Source organism: Venturia canescens, chromosome 8, assembly GCF_019457755.1.
Source record: "Venturia canescens isolate UGA chromosome 8, ASM1945775v1, whole genome shotgun sequence".
Lineage (NCBI taxonomy): Eukaryota > Metazoa > Arthropoda > Insecta > Hymenoptera > Ichneumonidae > Venturia > Venturia canescens.
In genome coordinates this window covers 2,572,647-2,591,871 of record NC_057428.1, presented here as the reverse complement: position 1 = coordinate 2,591,871, position 19,225 = coordinate 2,572,647, and the positions used below count along the sequence as shown (strand labels likewise).

Here is a 19,225-nt window from a genome sequence, read left to right as displayed (position 1 = left end):
GTCATAGTAGACCACTTACCTTTTGTCGTTTTATTGTTTTTGTCGTTTTATTACTTAATTTTATTACTCACGTTTCGATGTTTCCAGTTTTTTCCTCAGTCGATTAATCAGATCCTTTTTTATTCCACACTTTTTTAGTTAGTCAATTTTTTCGTGACACGGGCGCGCCACACACACACACACACAACACACGTACGCGCGCGCGCGCGCGAACACTTCCGAACCTTTAAACTAACTACTGCGTTTTCGTCGTAGCCCTTGTCGATAGCCCAAACGTCATCCTGATCAACATCAAGGTCTAATACGTTTTGAATTATTGCGTCATTTATAATATAAGTCACAGCACGAATGCTGTTGAAAAATTGGAGACAAGTACATCAAGAGACTCGGTAGAGTCTCGGGACAAGTACATTGACAGCCCCGTCGTCTGCTGGCCCGAGGCTCTCGCCGAGACTATACTTTCTCTGAATAAAACGATTCGCCGTGGTGGGAGTAAAATTGGCAAGTGATTTTATTGAATTACAAAGCTCAGGAGCCATTTAGCAAATTGAAAATTGAAGTTTAAGCCAATTCAGTAATTCTCTTTCGATTCCGCCCTAAATCAGCATGATCGGTAGTGTAATTGCTGAGAAAAAACTTTGTACGGGCTTAAGATTATGCAAAAGTTACCAACACATTCAAGAATTCATGCGTCTGTATTTATAAACACCAACAAAGGCACTTTGATGCTCTGGAGTTTCTGATTAGTTGGATCTGACGACATTCACTTTTAGACGTTGTGATTGGTTGTTGAAATTAGTTGTTGATGATTGGAAATCTGACGTCAACTTAAGAACGTAGCACACGGCGCAGCACAGCTGGTAATAGCAGTCATAAATTCAATCGATATACATATAATGAATGTACAAACCATGTGTCAGTTTTTGATCGTATGAACAGAGTTTCGACATTACGAAGTGCGAGCGGGATCAATAAAAAAATAATTTTCGTCATCTAAAGAAGTGCATATTACTATTTATTTTGTTCTTTGTGATATATTAAACCGGTATCAAAGCGGCCGCGTAAATGTAGTCTGTGATGTGTGTCTGAAAAAGAATATAAAAAATGCGCGATGCATATGTCAACGAAACTTTTCAAGATTTCATCATTTCGTTCGATTGGAAATAAGTGTTAACTGAAATAATCCTTCAATTGAACCAGAGAACGAGAAATATTGTCCATTGCGAATATAGCATCAGTGGCGTGGTTATATATCATGTGTACATAGGTTATATATACGAATAAATAGAACAAAAATACACGCAATTGTTAGAATGATATTAGAAACTTTAATTGAATAAATGTTTTCTAATTTATTTCTTGTGTCGTCATTATTTTTAAACATCGCCATATTTTACTTGATATTCAGTTTGGCTCTGCCCTCTCCGATCCTTGTTTTCACCCCATCAGTTTGCAGCGGATCGATTCATATTATTAATTCGTTCCCTAATATGTGTCCTATGATTTTCTACTCCTTCATAATGATTGTGGTAACATGATTCGAGAGGTTTCTAACCATGATCTTGAATTGCACATATTGTAAAACAGATTTTCAAAAAAAAATTTGGTCTTGGTATAGTGTGTAGTTATTCTTTTCCCATTAGATCTGTCGAGTGATAAATTTGAAAACTTTTCCAGAAAGCCTTTGAATGCTTTTTTTGCTGATGATATGAAAATTCGTATCTTAGGAATGCGGTATGCAAACACAAATTTTGATAACAAAACTTATTCAATGACATGTATGTTGAGTATTTCCACTTTGCAAAATACAAATATAGAATTATTATAATAAAAATTCAGTCCGATAAGTCTACTGTTGCTCAGTTTTGGATGCGATCAAATATAATGCCTACCAACATCCCCAGAAACTTACAGAATTGCTGAATGCAATGTGCGCTATGTCATTTTAATGTAACATCATGACTTTTGACAACTTTTCATTATAATGCTGTAGATTCGGATCATTGAAATACTGCAAAAATCTGCAAACTATACAATTTAAATACTGTGCCATTCATTTTACATTTTGACTCTAACTGTAACATCTATATTATGAAGTAAAAAATTGATTATAAATGTCTTCAGTCGCTCATTTATGGATGGATTTGAAATTGCTGTCTTCGAAGCTCATTGCGCAGATACATTGAACCGCAGCAGATACCTGCGAAATCTGAAATTTCTGTGGATAAATATAATATATGCGGCGGATCACCCCTTATCTTTGATTATGGTAATATGTAAATGGAACATGGTTTGGCAAGTTTTTAAGTAGGCAAGTTTTTTTTTCAAATAGTATTGAAGTTTGTATGACTGATATACAGCGAATACTTTCAAACTTTGATATTTCTGTGTTGCAGCGTGTGTGCCAATCATTCAAATCATTTACTCCAACCGTATCATGTAATCTAGAAAATTTATCACAAAAGTCTTCTGCTTTTCTAAATACTCAAATTTTCCTTTTTCTACTCCATTGTGAGTTTTCGAATATGTAAAATTAATTTCTGAATTGTCCTGAAATGGTTTTCCTCCAAAACCAATGCAGGTACCTTAAACGTCTTTGAATTCTGTTGCTCTGTTGAATTAAGTTCGCTTAGTTTTTTTTGCTGCTTTGAGTTCTGGCATAATAAATGTTAGAAGTTTTTGGGTACTTTTTTTCAGCAACTATCAAACTGTGGATAATTGGACCTCAGCGGCCACTTGCAAACTTTGGAAATATATTTCATTGGGAGCACGTTTTGGATGAAATGAAATCTCTAGATTCAGAATGCAAAAGCGACATTTAAAGTGGGCAAATCTGTTGGATTTTTCGTGTTATGAATTTGATCTATCTTTCATTTGAATTTTGAAGAACAGGGATAAATAAATCTGTTCTATTAAGGAAATCTTTACATCAGTTCTTTCTTGGTATGAAGAATTGGAAAAAATCGCCAAAGGCCAAGGACAGACAGGTGACGAAATATTTCCAGTACAATTTTGACGAAAAATAGATCTTTTATCGCGGAAACCAACGTTATAAGCCGAAAATCATATTACAGCCCACGAGACGAATTTCTTCACTCTCTTGGGTTCCTATTACACAAAACATGTTAAAAGACAAAGAGAAAAATCACCAAAGTCCATGACCAAACCAGTGCCGAAATATTTTTAGTACAATTTTAAAGAAAAATTGGTCTTTTACGTGGAAACCAACAAACTTTAAAAATATTTCCTTTTTAAATTGTCAAAAAAATGATTTTATAAAAAAAAATACAGAACAATTCGAAAAAATTTTCACAAATCTTGAAAAAACATTATCTGTAAAAAAAACTAATCTGTATCTATTTTTTAAAGTGTCAAAAGAATCAAATAACAAGTAAAAAATAAAAAACCGAAAAATCGCGCTTGAAATCATTATGGAAACCGATGCCTCATTCTTCTTATTTGATTCGAACAGCTAAATCAATTGAAAAAAATTCCATCTAATTTACGTGCAGCATTAAAATTTATTATATCAATTCGAGGCCAAGTATTTTCTAATGAATTGAAAAAAATTACCACTTGAGTTACGTGCAGCACTAAAATTTATGATATCAATCGAAGGACAAGTAATTTATGAGCAACTCCAAATTTCAACATTATAGAATTGTTCTAAGAAGCTTTTAAATCCAAAAAAATCACATGCAAGCTAGTCATTTCTTACTCTATAGTGGCAAAGACTTATAAGAAAATCGATTCTTTTCAGACTTTCAGGAGCTTCTGATATTATTCACAATATTCGACGTCGATTGGATCGATACAAATTATGTTTAAATATGAGTTAAAAGTACTTGTCCGGCCCATCACTTTCCATTAAAATTGTTTATTCAAATAAAAATCAGGGCTTCTCTAGAACTGATTGAGCACAAATATTCATGCAGAGCGAATTTAGAGAGTTATTTTCAAGTAATATTCCCTTAATTGCACTAATTGAATAAGAATGGAAACGAATTGTCCTGTACTATACAAGGGATGTTATTGTGCATCGATAAATAAAAACCATTTTGCACATTCAATATGTTCAAGCTTCCAAAAATAACTCCCCAGTTGGTATTGGAATGACGGCAATTTTTACTTCTCACTTTTTCCAGCGAACGAATTTCATTCGGTATAACTAACCTATACTATTATTAAGAATATTAAACTAATAATAAATCGCATGTCAATAAATTTTTAACCGGATTCTGCCGTACAATTTCGTTTTTTTATGATTGATTTTTATTTGAATGAATAGTGATGGGCCGGACAAGTACTTTTAACTCATATTTAAACATAATTTTTATCGATCCAATCGACGTCGAATATTGTGAATAATATCAGAAGCTCCTGAAAGTCTGAAAAGATTCGATTTTCTTATAAGTCGTTGCCACCGTAGAGTAAGAAACTAGGGAAAAAAAGGTTGGGACAAGTCCATTGATGGTCCCTTATTTGATGACATAGAAAAAAGATTCAGAACCAGGAAAAAAATTCTATAGAAATAATAAACGAAAAATTGTTAAGTTCAAAAAAATTCAACAAAAATAAAAAACAATCGAAAAAAATTCTGTAAAGAAAAATAAAAAATTTTCAAAAAAATTCATAAATATTGAACAAATTGAAAAATGTGCTATCCAAGTTACATGCAGTATAAAAATGTATGATATCAATTGGAGGACAAGTTTTTATTAATAATTTGGAATATTTATCGAACAAATCGGAAACTTTAATTGAAAAATTGACGTTTTATGCATAGGAGCCACTAATCATTCATGATAATTATTTTCAAGAAAAAAGTTCTTGAAAAAAAAGTCATAACGGAAGTTACGTGCAGTACTAAAATGTATTACATCAATTCGAGACCAAGTATTTATCAGTTATTCGAAATATTATCTCCGGCGACAAATGAGCGTTGAGAATCCTCGTCGGGCTCAGAACGTTTTATCAAAATTACTAAAAAATTAATAGAAATAAAAAATTGCAGAATCTTTCTTTCGAATAATAAGAACGATGTCAAACCATTTCTTTTTAACCAGACCATATAAAAATCGTTAAAAATTCACATGAAAGTCATTCGTTACTTCAACAAGGTACAGACTTTAAAGAATCGATTCCCCTCCGACTTTCAGGATCCTCTGGTATTATTCACAACATTCAACTTCGATTGGATCGGTACAAATTATGTTCAAATACGTCTTAAACGTACTTGTCCGGTCCATCACTTTTTATTCAAATTGCTCATTCGAAAAAAAATCAGGGCTGTTCTATAATCCCAAATATAATAAAATGGATAGAAATAAAAATAATATCTCCAAGTAATTTGAACTTGATTGTTCTCAGGTTTGTATAGCAATATCCACTTCTCATTTCCTTCAGGGAACACATACCATTCGGTAAGAACCAATGGAAATGAGAAATAATCAGGCACATTACAAGAAATTTTCGAACCTATTCAGCCGTGCAATGTTTTTTTTTTGATTGTCACGTACACATTTTGGTAAATATCACTAGTCCAGTACGACACGTGGATTCCTGGAATTTGGAGAAAAATGATTTTGTTGTGAATTATGACTCCATACAATATAAATAGATTAATCAACTTCATCTTCCATATTCGTTTCATTTTCACAAGAGCGATTTCAAGGAAAATCATTTTCTCGGGAATTACTGTTCCTTACTATATTAACACATGGATTAACTTCGTTTTTGATTTTTTTTCGAATGAGCAATTTGAATAAAAAGTGATGGGCCGGACAAGTACGTTTAAGACGTATTTGAACATAATTTGTACCGATCCAATCGAAGTTGAATGTTGTGAATAATACCAGAGGATCCTGAAAGTCGGAGGGGAATCGATTCTTTAAAGTCTGTACCTTGTTGAAGTAACGAATGACTTTCATGTGAATTTTTAACGATTTTTATATGGTCTGGTTAAAAAGAAATGTTTTGACATCGTTCTTATTATTCGAAAGAAAGATTCTGCAATTTTTTATTTCTATTAATTTTTTAGTAATTTTGATAAAACGTTCTGAGCCCGATGAGGATTCTCAACGCTCATTTGTCGCCGGAGATAATATTTCGAAAAACGAATAAATACTTGGCCTCGAATTGATATAATACATTTTAGTACTGCACGTAACTTCCGTTATGACTTTTTTTTCAAGAACTTTTTTCTTGAAAATAATTATCATGAATGATTAGTGGCTCCTATGCATAAAACGTCAATTTTTCAATTAAAGTTTCCGATTTGTTCGATAAATATTCCAAATTATTAATAAAAACTTGTTCTCCAATTGATATCATACATTTTTATACTGCATGTAACTTGGATAGTACATTTTTCAATTTGTTCAATATTTATGAATTTTTTTGAAAATTTTTTATTTTTCTTTACAGAATTTTTTTCGATTGTTTTTTATTTTTGTTGAATTTTTTTGAACTTAACAATTTTTCGTTTATTATTTCTACAGAATTTTTTTCTGGTTCTGAATCTTTTTTCTATGTCATCAAATAAGGGACCATCAATGGACTTGTCACAACCTTTTTTTCCCTAGTTTCTTACTCTATGGTGGCAAAGACTTATAAGAAAATCGAATCTTTTCAGACTTTCAGGAGCTTCTGATATTATTCACAATATTCGACGTTGATTGGATCGATACAAATTATGTTTAAATATGAGTTAAAAGTATCAGTTATTCGAAATATTATCTCCGGCGACAAATGAGCGTTGAGAATCCTCGTCGGGCTCAGAACGTTTTATCAAAATTACTAAAAAATTAATAGAAATAAAAAATTGCAGAATCTTTCTTTCACACACATTTTGATAAATATCACTAGTCGAGTACGACACGTGGATTCCTGGAATTTGGAGAAAAATGATTTTGTTGTGAATTATGACTCCATATAATATAAATAGATTAATCAACTTCATCTTTCATTTTCGTTTCATTTTGACAAGAGCGATTCGAAGGAAAATTATTTTCTCGGGAATTACTGTTCCTTAATATTAACACATGCATTAACTTTGTTTTTGATTTGTTTTCGAATGAGCAATTTGAATAAAAAGTGATGGGCCGGACAAGTACGTTTAAGACGTATTTGAACATAATTTGTACCGATCCAAACGAAGTTGAATGTTGTGAATAATACCAGGGGATCCTGAAAATCGGAGGGGAATCGATTCTTTAAAGTGTGTACCTTGTTGAAGTAACGAATGACTTTCATGTGAATTTTTAATGATTTCATTTCCATTAATTTTTTAGTAATTTTGATAAAACGTTGTGAGCCCGACAAGGATTCTCAACGCTCATTTGTCGCCGGAGATTATATTTCGAATAACTGATAAGTACTTCACCTCGAATTGATATAATACATTTTAGTACTGCACGTAACTTCCGTTATGACTTTTTTTTCATTAACTTTTTTCTTGAAAATAATTATCATGAGTTTGAATTAAAGTTTCCGATTTGTTCAATAAATATTCCAAATTATCAATAAAAACTTGGCCTCTAATTGATATCATACATTTTTATACTGCATGTAACTTGGATAGTACATTTTTCAATTTGTTCAATATTTATGAATTTTTTTGAAATTTTTTTATTTTTCTTTACAGAATTTTTTCGATTGTTTTTTATTTTTGTTGAATTTTTTTGAACTTTTCAATTTTTCGTTTATTATTTTTATAGAATTTTTTTCCTGGTTCTAAATCTTTTTTCTATGCCATCCAGAAACAAGAGACCATCAATGTACTTGTCCCAACCTTTTTTTCCCTAAGGGTTGAAACATTGCGCAATCATTGAACAGAAGTTTGATCTATCTTAAATTTATGGCGCACTACACACCATACAAACTTATTGTGCAATATTACTGTGCAATATTATTGACTGTATGCAGCGGGCATAACAGACGATAGCATACGGTATACAAGAAAATATTGAGGACTATGAGATATTCTTTCATCGGCGATTGGTCGAGACGGATAGATTCTCACCGGTGATTTGTTGTGATGGGCATCAAGAGGCCCTTGTATGTATCGGTCTAAACCCATATACAGATGAGTCAACTCCGTAAATGTGTTGGTACTTTTGCATAATCTTGAGCCCGTGCAAAGTTTTTTCTCAGCAAATACGCCATCGATCATGCTGATATAGGGCGGAATCGAAAGAGAATTACTCAATTGACTTAAACTTCAATTTTCAAGTTGTTAAATGGCTCCTGAGCTTCGTAATTCAATAAAATCACATGCCAATTTTACCCCCACCATGGCGAATCGTTTTATTCAGAGAAAGTATAGTCTCGGCGAGAGTCTCGGGCCAGCAGACGACAGGGCTTTCAATGTACTTGTCCCGAGACTCTACCGAGTCTCTTGATTGGGAAAAGTACATTGATGGTCCCTTATTTGCTGATAATTTCATGCAAAAGATTATCCCATAAAAAATGTTCGTATGAGAATGGAATCTATAAAAATGTACTAAGCAAATAATTCATAGAAATTTATACTAAAATCCTATAACCGTCATAACATAAATGAGGAACTTTTGAGAAAAAATGCGTTATATGAAACCATAAACTTCCCCTAGGGAAAAAAGGTTGGGACAAGTACATTGATGGTCTCTTGTTTCTGGATGACATAGAATAAAGATTCAGAACCAGGAAAAAAATTCTATAGAAATAACGAACGAAAATTGAAAAGTTCAAAAAAATTCAACACAAATAAAAAACAATCGAAAAAAATTCTGTAATCAAAAATAAAAAATTTTCAAAAGAAATCATAATTATTGGACAATTTGAAAAATGTACTATCCAAGTTACATGCAGTATAAAAATGTATGATATCAATTGGAGGCCAAGTTTTTATTGATAATTTGGAATATTTATCGAACAAATCGGAAACTTTAATTGAAATTCATGATAATTATTTTCAAGAAAAAAGTTAATGAAAAAAAGTCGTAACGGAAGTTACGTGCAGTACTAAAATGTATTATATCAATTCGAGGTCAAGTATATATCAGTTATTCGAAATATAATCTCCGGCGACAAATGAGCGTTGAGAATCCTTGTCGGGCTCACAACGTTTTATCAAAATTACTAAAAAATTAATGGAAATGAAATCATTAAAAATTCACATGAAAATTCCTAAAATGTATTATATCAATTCGAGGTCAAGTATTTATCAAGAGACTCGGTAGAGTCTCGGGACAAGTACATTGACAGCCCTGTCGTCTGCTGGCCTGAGGCTCTCGCCGAGACTATACTTTCTCTGAATAAAACGATTCGCGGTGGTGGGGGTAAAATTGGCATGTGATTTTCTTTAATTGCGAAGCTCATGAGTTTTGTACGGCTTTGAAAATTGAACTTTCAGCTAATCAAGAGACTCGGTAGAGTCTCGGGACAAGTACATTGACACCCTGTCTTCTGCTGCTGGCCCGAGGCTCTTGCCGAGTATACTTTTTCTGAATAAAACGATTCGCGGTGGTGGGGGTAAAATTGGCATGTGATTTTGTTGAATTATGTTGCTCAAGAGCTATTTCGCAACGTAAAAGTTGAAGTTTAAGCCAATGAATAAATTCTCTTTCGATTGCGCCTAAAATCATCATGATCGGTTGCGTAATTGCTGAGAAAAAACTTTGCACGGGCTCAAGATTATGCAAAAGTTACTAACACAACACGAGTTCGACGAATACGTATATGTGTTTTGACGTAAGTTAGTGGTAGTAGAGTTGTTGCCTCGATGGATTCTGATCGGCGCACCGATCGCGGCTCACTCCGGCCAACGAAGTCCGATATATAGAGATAAAACTGATTGTTGCTCCAGCTATATCACGAGCTAGACGAATCGTGTTTAGACTCCATGAACGTGAAAAAAATTGTTATTACATTCACATTGGTTAATTGGTGGTCGTTAAACAACCGGAATTTCCTTATATTTCTACATTCATTTATTTATTAATAAGGTGTGGTTCCACAATCGTGTGACAGTGATAGTTGTACCGAGTGCACGAGATATAAACATTCACATCAGTAGTACAGCTATGCCGGTTCCGCCGAATGTAGGAATCTACCTTACCGGCAGTCGGTAAAGTAGATTCCCTGCTCTAACCTAGACAAACCCAAACATGTAATCGAACTGAGCTCAAACTCAAACAAACCCAAACAAACCCAAACGGTTGGTAATAAAGATGGCCTCCCAAAACTAAACAAACCCAAACGGTCGGTAATAAAGACGGCCTCCCAAACCCAAACAAACCCAAACGGTCGGTAATAAAGATGGCCTCCCGAACCCAAACAAACCCAAACGTTCGGTAATAAAGATGGCCTCCCAAACCCTAGCAAACACAAACGGTCGGTAATAAAGACGGCCTCCAAACCCAAACAAACCCAAACAGTCGTTAAGGCAGTTTTCCCAAACAATCGTTAAGGCAGTTTCCCCAAACCCAAACAGTCATTAAGGCAGTTTTCCCAAACAGTCATTAAGGCAGTTCTCCCAAACAGTCATTAAGGCAGTTCTCCCAAACAGTCATTAAGGCAGTTTTCCCAAACAATCGTTAAGGCAGTTTTTCCAAACACATTCGCGAGGCCGCGTCGAAGTGTACCGGGAGATAGCCGCTGGCATCTATCAGGATGGTCAACTGTCGGGAGTTCCCACTTGCAGCCGCTATGGCGATTCAAACCGAGTGCTCAAACCTAAACAGTCGGTAATGCAGATTTTCAAACACGTTCAAAGAGCTGCGATTCTCAAACGTGCGTGCGCCTGTCGGCGGTTCTGCATTATCGGCAACCCGATGGAATTCGGTAAACTATTGAAATACTTCGAGTCGACTATCGGAATAGTTGAAGTTAACTAGCGAAAAAGTTAGTTAAATATTACAAATTTACTTTAAATTAAATATAATTTATTAAATAATCTAAAAATAATTTTAATAACAAATAAATATTACAATTTTATTTTAAACTAAATAAAATTTATTAAATAATCTAAAAATAAATTTAATAACAAATAAATATTACAAATTTATTTTAAACTAAATAAAATTTTTTAAATAATCGAAAAATAATTTTAATAACAAATTAATATTACAAATTTACTTTAAACTAAATATAATTTATTGCATAATCTAAAAATAATTTAATAACAAATAAATATTACAAATTTACTTTAAACTAAATACAATTTATTACATAATATAAAATAATTTTAATAACAATTCATATTACAAATATATTTTAAACTAATATAATTTATTATATAATCTAAAAATAATCCTAATAACAAATAAATATTACAAATTTACTTTAAACTAATAATAATTTATTATATTATTTTAAATAAATTCTCAACTGGTTGAGATCCTAATCAAGTTAAAATAATTACATTATTAACAAATAATCAAAATAAAATTTGATTAAAAGGAAAAAATTTTATTAAAAAAAAATTTTTTAATAAAAAAGGTATAATACCCAAAATTAAAATTGATAATAAAAGAAAAATAACCCCTCCTAGTTCATTATGAATAGATCGTAAAATTGTATAAGCAAATAAAAAATATCATTCAGGCTGAATATGAATTGGAGTTACTAAAGAATTAGCCAAAAGAAAATTTTCTGGATCATTTAAAATACAAGGAAATCATAAATTTATAAATTTTAATAAAAAAATTATCATAATAAATCCAACAAAATCTTTCAAAGTAAAATATATATGAAAATTAATTATATAAATTTTTCTATTAACTCCTAAAGGATTATTAGAACCAGTCTCATGAATAAACATTTTTTTTTTTTTTTTTTTTTTTCCAAGGTGTTGCGGAAATCCTTTTTACGGATTCCATGTAGTCTTACGGACTACATGGGTATGTGGGACTCCCAAAAAAACAGGCCTACCCACTAAAACCGCCACCTCCTTGTTGTCCTTCCCCCCAGCCAGGGACTATGTTGATATTACTTCTGACTGGGGGTTCTGTCTGTGTTCGTTCGTCCGTTCTGTCCCACCGTTATCGTAACGTCGCGTCACTCCGTCTACTCAGTCATCCGTCAAGCAGCCGTCCGCGTTCTTACGTCGCAGTATCGTTTCCGTGTAGGTGGCGACTAAGCGCCACCATTCGGGTTCGTGCAGCATTACCCCGACGATATTCTCCGGGGTAATACTGCCAACTGTTATTTCCAGTTCTTGTCTCTGTCTCGTCCAGCGGTCACACACGAAAAACGTGTGTTCCGCGTCGTCTCGTTCATGTCCACAGTACTTACAGTCAGGTGTCCGTACTCTGTTCATTCTGTGGAGGTACCGTCGGAAGTAACCGTGCCCCGTCAAGAGCTGGGTAACGTAAAAATTCACGTCCCCGAACTTCCTTCCGAGCCACGGCCTCAGGTCCCGTATAAGTCGTCTCGTCCAGTTACCATCGTTTCCGTTTGTCCACCGTCCTTGCCAAGTGTCTATCGTCCTTTCGCGCTCGGCAATTGCCGCGTTCTTCCGTCCTATGTCTGCGCTGCTCCCGTAGATCCTCTTACGCTCAAACGCAAGGAGATCCACGGGAATTACGCCCGCCACCACCAGAACAGCTTGTGCAGAGACTGTCCGGTAGGAGCAAGCGATTCGCAGCGCTCCTTGCCGCTGTACCATCGTCATCGTCTTGCAGTACTTCTTTGTCTTCAGGGAGTCTGCCCAGATCTCCGCACCGTACAGGAGGATCGAGTGAGCTGTCGCCATTAACAGTCGCCGTTTCCCCGGTCTCGGTCCCGTCGTATTTGCCATCAGGCGGCTCAAGGACGCTATCCTCTCTGCCGTCCTCTGGGCCGTCTTCTGTATGTGAGGCCAGAAGGTCATCTTCGTATCAAGGGTTACCCCAAGGTACTTGACTTCCCCCTTGGTCTCTGTCTCGTATGTCCCCACTGTCATGGGCAGTATCGTCTGTATACGTCTTCTCGTAAGAAGCGTCAGTTCCGTCTTTTCCGTTGCGAGTTGCAGTCCGTGGTCCGTCATCCAACGTCCTACTCGCCTCATGGTCTGGTTCAACTTCAACTGTGCTAGTTCCGGAGATCGCTCTGTAATCACCGCCGCTACGTCATCAGCGTAGGCGACGAGGATCACTCCGAGCGGCATCTCCAGCCGAAGCAAGCTGTCGTATAAGCCATTCCAGAAGTCAGGTCCCAGTATCGACCCCTGGGCAACCCCAGCTGTGACCCATGAATAAACATTAAATGAATTTAAATTAAAACCATAATAATAAATGGTAAAATAAAATGTAAAGAAAAAAATCGATTTAAAGTTGAATTATTAACTGAAAATCCTCCTCAAATTCACTCTACAATTATCTGACCAATAAAAGGAATTGTAGAAATTAAATTTGTAATAACAGTAGCCCCTCAAAATGATATTTGACCTCAAGGTAAAACATAACCTATAAATGCTGTTCCTATAGATACTAAAAAAATTAAAATTCCTATAAATCAAGCCTTTTTAAATTTATAAGATCTATAATAAATTCCACGACCAATATGAATATATATACATAAAAAAAAAGAAGCCCCATTTATATGTATTAATCGATATTCCCAACCATAATTTACATCTTGAATAATATGAATAATTCTTTGAAAAGCATATATAATATTAGGACAATAATGTATTGATAATATAAATCCAGATAAAATTTGAATTAATAAACATAAACCTAATAAAGAACCTATATTTCATCAAATTCTAATATTAATTGGAGTAGGTAAATTAATTAAAGAATTTCTTACAATAAAAAAATTTTTTTTTAAAAATGATTTATTTATAAAAATTAATCTGACGTAAAGGACTTTTTATTTTATAACAAATATTTATAATACAAATTAAAGTCAAATAAAGATATATTATAATAAAAATTATTGAATACTTATTTTTTCTAAATAATTTTATTAAAGAATAATCATTAATTTCCTCAATTATATATAAATCTATAATTAAATAATCTTGATAATTTAAAATAATTAACTTTAAATCTATAAAATAAAATATTATAAACAAAAAAATTAATATAAAAAAAAATTTAAATAAATTTATATAAATTCTATTTAAATTAAATTTAAATAATATATTTCTTCTTAAACTTCTAATATATTGTAGCGAAACACACGCGCGACGGCCCGAGCCCGTCGAAACGAACGAAACTCCGCGATCTTTAGATCGCGGACAAAACATCGCGGCGACCACGCTCGTCGCTGTTGACAGGTGGCGGCCATCTTAGGCCGGTAGGCATGAGCCTGAGCGGGGCTACCGGCGCCGCTCTGAACTTCGCCGCGCTATATTTTATCCAGACTAATTCTTTTTGTTTTTTTTTATTGTAAGTCGCCCGAGCACGTGAATATGATCAAAATCATCAGAAAAATAGTACGAGTTTAAGAAAAATGATCCGAAGTCAAATCAATGTAACAGAATTAACGTAATAATGAAAAATGTAAAAAGCGACTACGACGCATGCGCGGGCAGAGCGTTGATGGGCTATAGGACGCGTACGTGACTTTTAGCGATTATAATTTTACGAATCATATTAAAACAAATAAAAATGCCAAATTGAAGAAGAAATTAAGTAATATTTGATCAGATTGAAGTTTTTACTGTTTAACATCGTAATAAGCTGTAAATCATAAAAAGCGGTAGTCTGCGCATCGTATGCTAGCCTGCTCGACCAACAGGCGATCGCGGATCATGGCAACGGGCCAATCGGAGAGGGCGTAACAAGTTGATGCGCAGAACCGAGCGAAAACAGAGATTCTCGGCGCTCGAGAATTTTATGGTGGGGACACGGGTATAAGAAGCGCTGCGCGACTCATTCGGCATTCAGTTCTCCCTGCCTCAAGGATCAACTCGGACCTCTCTGACAACACTGACCAAGCACTCTGCTTTTAAATTCACAAATTCCTTTCCTAAATTTTCCTGGATGCCTGGAATCTCGGAGCGATTCGGTGACGTTTCAATCCCAGAGTCCAGGGTCCGCACCTAACCTCTAAAATTTCCAAATTTTCCTGGATGCCTGGAATCTCGGAGCGATTCGGTGACGTTTCAATCCCAGAGTCCAGGGTCCACTCTTAGTTTTTCCAAATTTCCGTTGCACGGGATCTCGGAGCGATTCGGCGACGTTTCAATCCCAGAGCCCGTGGACGGTGAATTACCTAACCTAGTGGATGCACAGGATCTCGGAGCGATTCGGTGACGTTTCAATCCCAGAGCCTGTGGTCTACGCTATCCTGTCATATTCCATAGTAGATTCTATTTTGTCATTTTATGATCGTTAAAAGCAGAGCTGTAAAATTATTTTTTTGGGTTGATTAAGGTTTTAAATTCAAAATTGATAAAAATCTTGTCCGAGTTGGCCGGGTATGGAGACCTAACGCAAATTAGAGAATTAACAAAAATCCAAGAGGCGATAGATCGAGTTAAAATTATATCGAGTCAAAACAAAATTAAAAAATTGTAAAAGCGAAGAGATCCTCTTGGATTCATTTATATTTTTTTTTAGAGAAAACAAGCGTAACAGGACATCGGAAAAACCGCGTCAAACGAATAATAGCTCGAAGCATTGAATCGAGAGGTTTTTAAACTCGAGGCGTGTCGAGAGACTAGAACGAACGCAACCATTAAATTTAAAATTGTTTTATTTCTAATTATTATTTTTGTACAATTAAAATTCGAAAATTGAGAAATTAAAAATTATCTCAGACAGAGAATTTGCAACGTTTTCGGGTCTTTCGGGTCTTTTGCTCGCCAGATCCGGTAAAACAACGCAAGACAATATAAAAAAAAAAAAACAAACTGTTTTAATCATCAAAAGCAATCGCGAAGCTTTTTATTTTGTCAAAATTCAATCAGTTATTTGAATAAATTTGATTATTTTAATTTTCAACAAGAATTCTTGGTTTCCGCGTTTTCCTTCATACCTGCTCCTTATTATTTAGGTTGCTCGAACCGACGCGTGGCGGCGTTCAGGCCAGGTCGGCAAGAGCGTTTCGTTACAATATATAAAAATAATTATTAAACCACCAATTATAATGTAAAAAATAATAAAATATATTCAAGATTTATAAATAAATCTTATTTTTAATGTGTCACAACCGACGTAAATTTTTGTTAAATTCTAATTAATATTAGATTAATCAACTACCGAACTTATAAGCACTCCCACTCGAGCCTTACACATTGCCATAAATAGTCAGGTCATTCATCCGTATGCGACACACGACGACCACACTCATGTATCGACACTCGAAACCCTGTATACACAACAAACCACCGAGCGACCCTAGGACCCAAGACGCTTAGGCCATAAACTTAAAGCCCCCACCCGACACTACACGAACAACACTACGAAGATGACACATCCAGTTCCCCTAAACTAGATCTGAGAATCCAAAAGGCTTAAAACACTTCCGTTTCCCCCACTAATTTCCGATTTTGGCTCCTATAAAAGGGCGAGATTTCTCATCTTCAGGGCAGTCCGTTCCGTACCTAGAGTCACGATTATACTGTTAGCAGTAGTTCGGTTGTCATTCGGTTAGCCGTCTTACACTTAAACTCTGACCGAACTCCGGGTCTTCTGTAGAAGAGAGCGAGTCGAGTCTTTCTACTAAAAGTTAAAGTCCATTTTTAGATTGGGACTTAGAATAAATTCGAACGTCCGCTTCTCGGACTTAGAATAATTTTGCACGTCCGCTTCTCGGACTTATAATAATTTCCGCTTACCCGTGTAACTCAACATTGTCAAGTAAGCTACAACGAATCGAAGTAATCAAAGACACCTCTCCGGTAAAGCACTTAACAATATATCTCATCAAGTTTGTATCCTTCAATTGTATTTTACTAACATTTCATTTTAATATCGGAATATATGGAGAATCCTAAATCTCTCTATCTTATTCCACTTTTGTAATTCTACTAACCCCTTTGTTTTCATTAAAGAGTGTATAAGGAATCCTAGATCTCTTTATTCACAACCTTTAATTCCCTTTCCTCAGTTGTAACCAAGATAAGCAAGACTTCTCGAGGTCTATCGGCATGCGCCCACGACACTCATAACGAGTATATCTATATAATAACGCTCTGCGTATACATGCTGAATGGAAAAGTCTATGGGACATAACGTTTGCCGCTCGACGTTCAAATACCCGAACCTTTCCTGCACGCCCCTCCGGACGTGACAAATGAAATTAAAAAAATAATTAAAATAAAAATAATTAATAACTTCAAAGGATGAAAATTATTATATTTAATAGGAATAATTATTAAAAATAAAATTATATAATTAAAAATTATTGGTAAATTAAAATAAATAAATTGTAAAAAATTATATTCTATCATTAAATTAAATTTTGTTTAAAAGTTTTAAAATTAAAATTATCTTTAATTTTCAAAATTAATGTTTTTTTATTAAACTATAAAACCTAAATAAATATAAATTCAATAATATTTATATTTATAATTTTTTATTCATTTATTTGATTTTATATTTTTCCTATTTATTTTATTTCACCTTTAATTTCAATTTCCTTAAATTCCTGATTTTCAATTTGAATTTCAATTGAATTAAATATTATAACTTTCATTCCTCTAATTATTTTTATTAATAAATATTATAAAGAACTTGTAATAAAATATTTTATTGTTCAATTAATTTCTTCTATAATAATCATTTTATCTTCAAATTTAATAAACTTAATTTATAACTTAATATATTTAAAATTTTTAATTTTTATATTAAATATCTCATTATTTATTAAACTTGGAATTCCACCTTTTCATTATTGATTCATTTCATTAATAAATAATATAAACTGAATAAATTGTTTTTTATTATCGACATGACAAAAATTTACTCCTATAATTTTTATTATATATAACATCTTAAATTGACTAATTTATTTATTTATTATAATTTCATCTTCAACAAGAATTTTTGGAATTAGTCACCAATCTATCCATATAATTTTAGCATACTCATCTATTAATCATATAAGTTGAATATTAATTAATCTAATAAATAGACAAATTCTTTGAATTTTATATTTTATCTCCTATTTAATTATCAATGTTTCAATTATAATAATATTATTTACTTTAAATATTAATTATCTAAATGAAATTAATAATACAAAAAATTTAAATATCAAAATATTTCTAATTATAAATTTTTTATCAATTAGAAGACTTCCTCCTTTATTTGGATTTATATTTAAATGATATTCAATTTATTATAATATTAATAATAATATAAATTTAATTTTAATACTGATTATAATAATATCACTAATTACTTTTTTTCTTTTATATAAAAATTTTAAGTAATTTAATTTTAATAAATAAATTTTTTAATAAAATTAATATTTTAAATAAAATATTTAATAATTATATTCATTATTTATTAATATTTATAATTATATTCTTTATTAATATTTGATTTATAAGAATCTGATTATATTAAGATTTTAAGTTAATAAAACTATTAATCTTCAAAATTAAAATTAAAATAATTTTTAAATCTTATTAGTAAAGAAAATATTAATTTTTTAAATAAATTTACAATTTATTACTTTAATCAGACACATTACTTAAAATTTTGTATATTAAAATATACTTCTTTAAATTTGCAATTTATAATTTTAATAAAATAAAAATTTTTAAAAATGAATATATTCAACTAATCATAAAGATATTGGAATTTTATATTTTATTTTTGGTATATGAGCAGGAATAATTGGCTCATCAATAAGATTAATTATTCGTATAGAATTAGGAAATCCAGGATTTTTACTTAATAATGATCAAATTTATAATTCTTTTGTAACAGCACACGCTTTTATTATAATTTTTTTTATAGTTATACCAATTATAATTGGAGGATTTGGAAATTGATTAATTCCTTTAATAATAGGAAATCCTGATATAGCTTTTCCACGAATAAATAATATAAGCTTTTGACTTCTTCCTCCCTCAATTATTTTATTATTCATAAGTACATTAATTAATCAAGGAGTTGGAACAGGATGAACTGTTTATCCACCCCTATGTTTAAATATTAATCATGAAGGTATATCTATTGATATAGCTATTTTCTCACTTCATATTGCTGGTATATCTTCAATTATAGGAGCAATTAATTTCATTTCAACAATTTGTATAATAAAAAATTTAAATAAAAAAATAGAACATTATATATAA

The 19,225-nt window shown here is 32.6% G+C and overlaps 2 pseudogenes; one reads left to right on the top strand and one right to left on the bottom strand.

Moving 5' to 3' along the window:
- Positions 1-13,228: 13,228 nt before the first annotated feature.
- Positions 13,229-16,769, bottom strand: LOC122414832 (cytochrome b-like; annotated as a pseudogene).
- A 1,931-nt stretch (positions 16,770-18,700) lies between these two features.
- Positions 18,701-19,225, top strand: LOC122414831 (cytochrome c oxidase subunit 1-like; annotated as a pseudogene).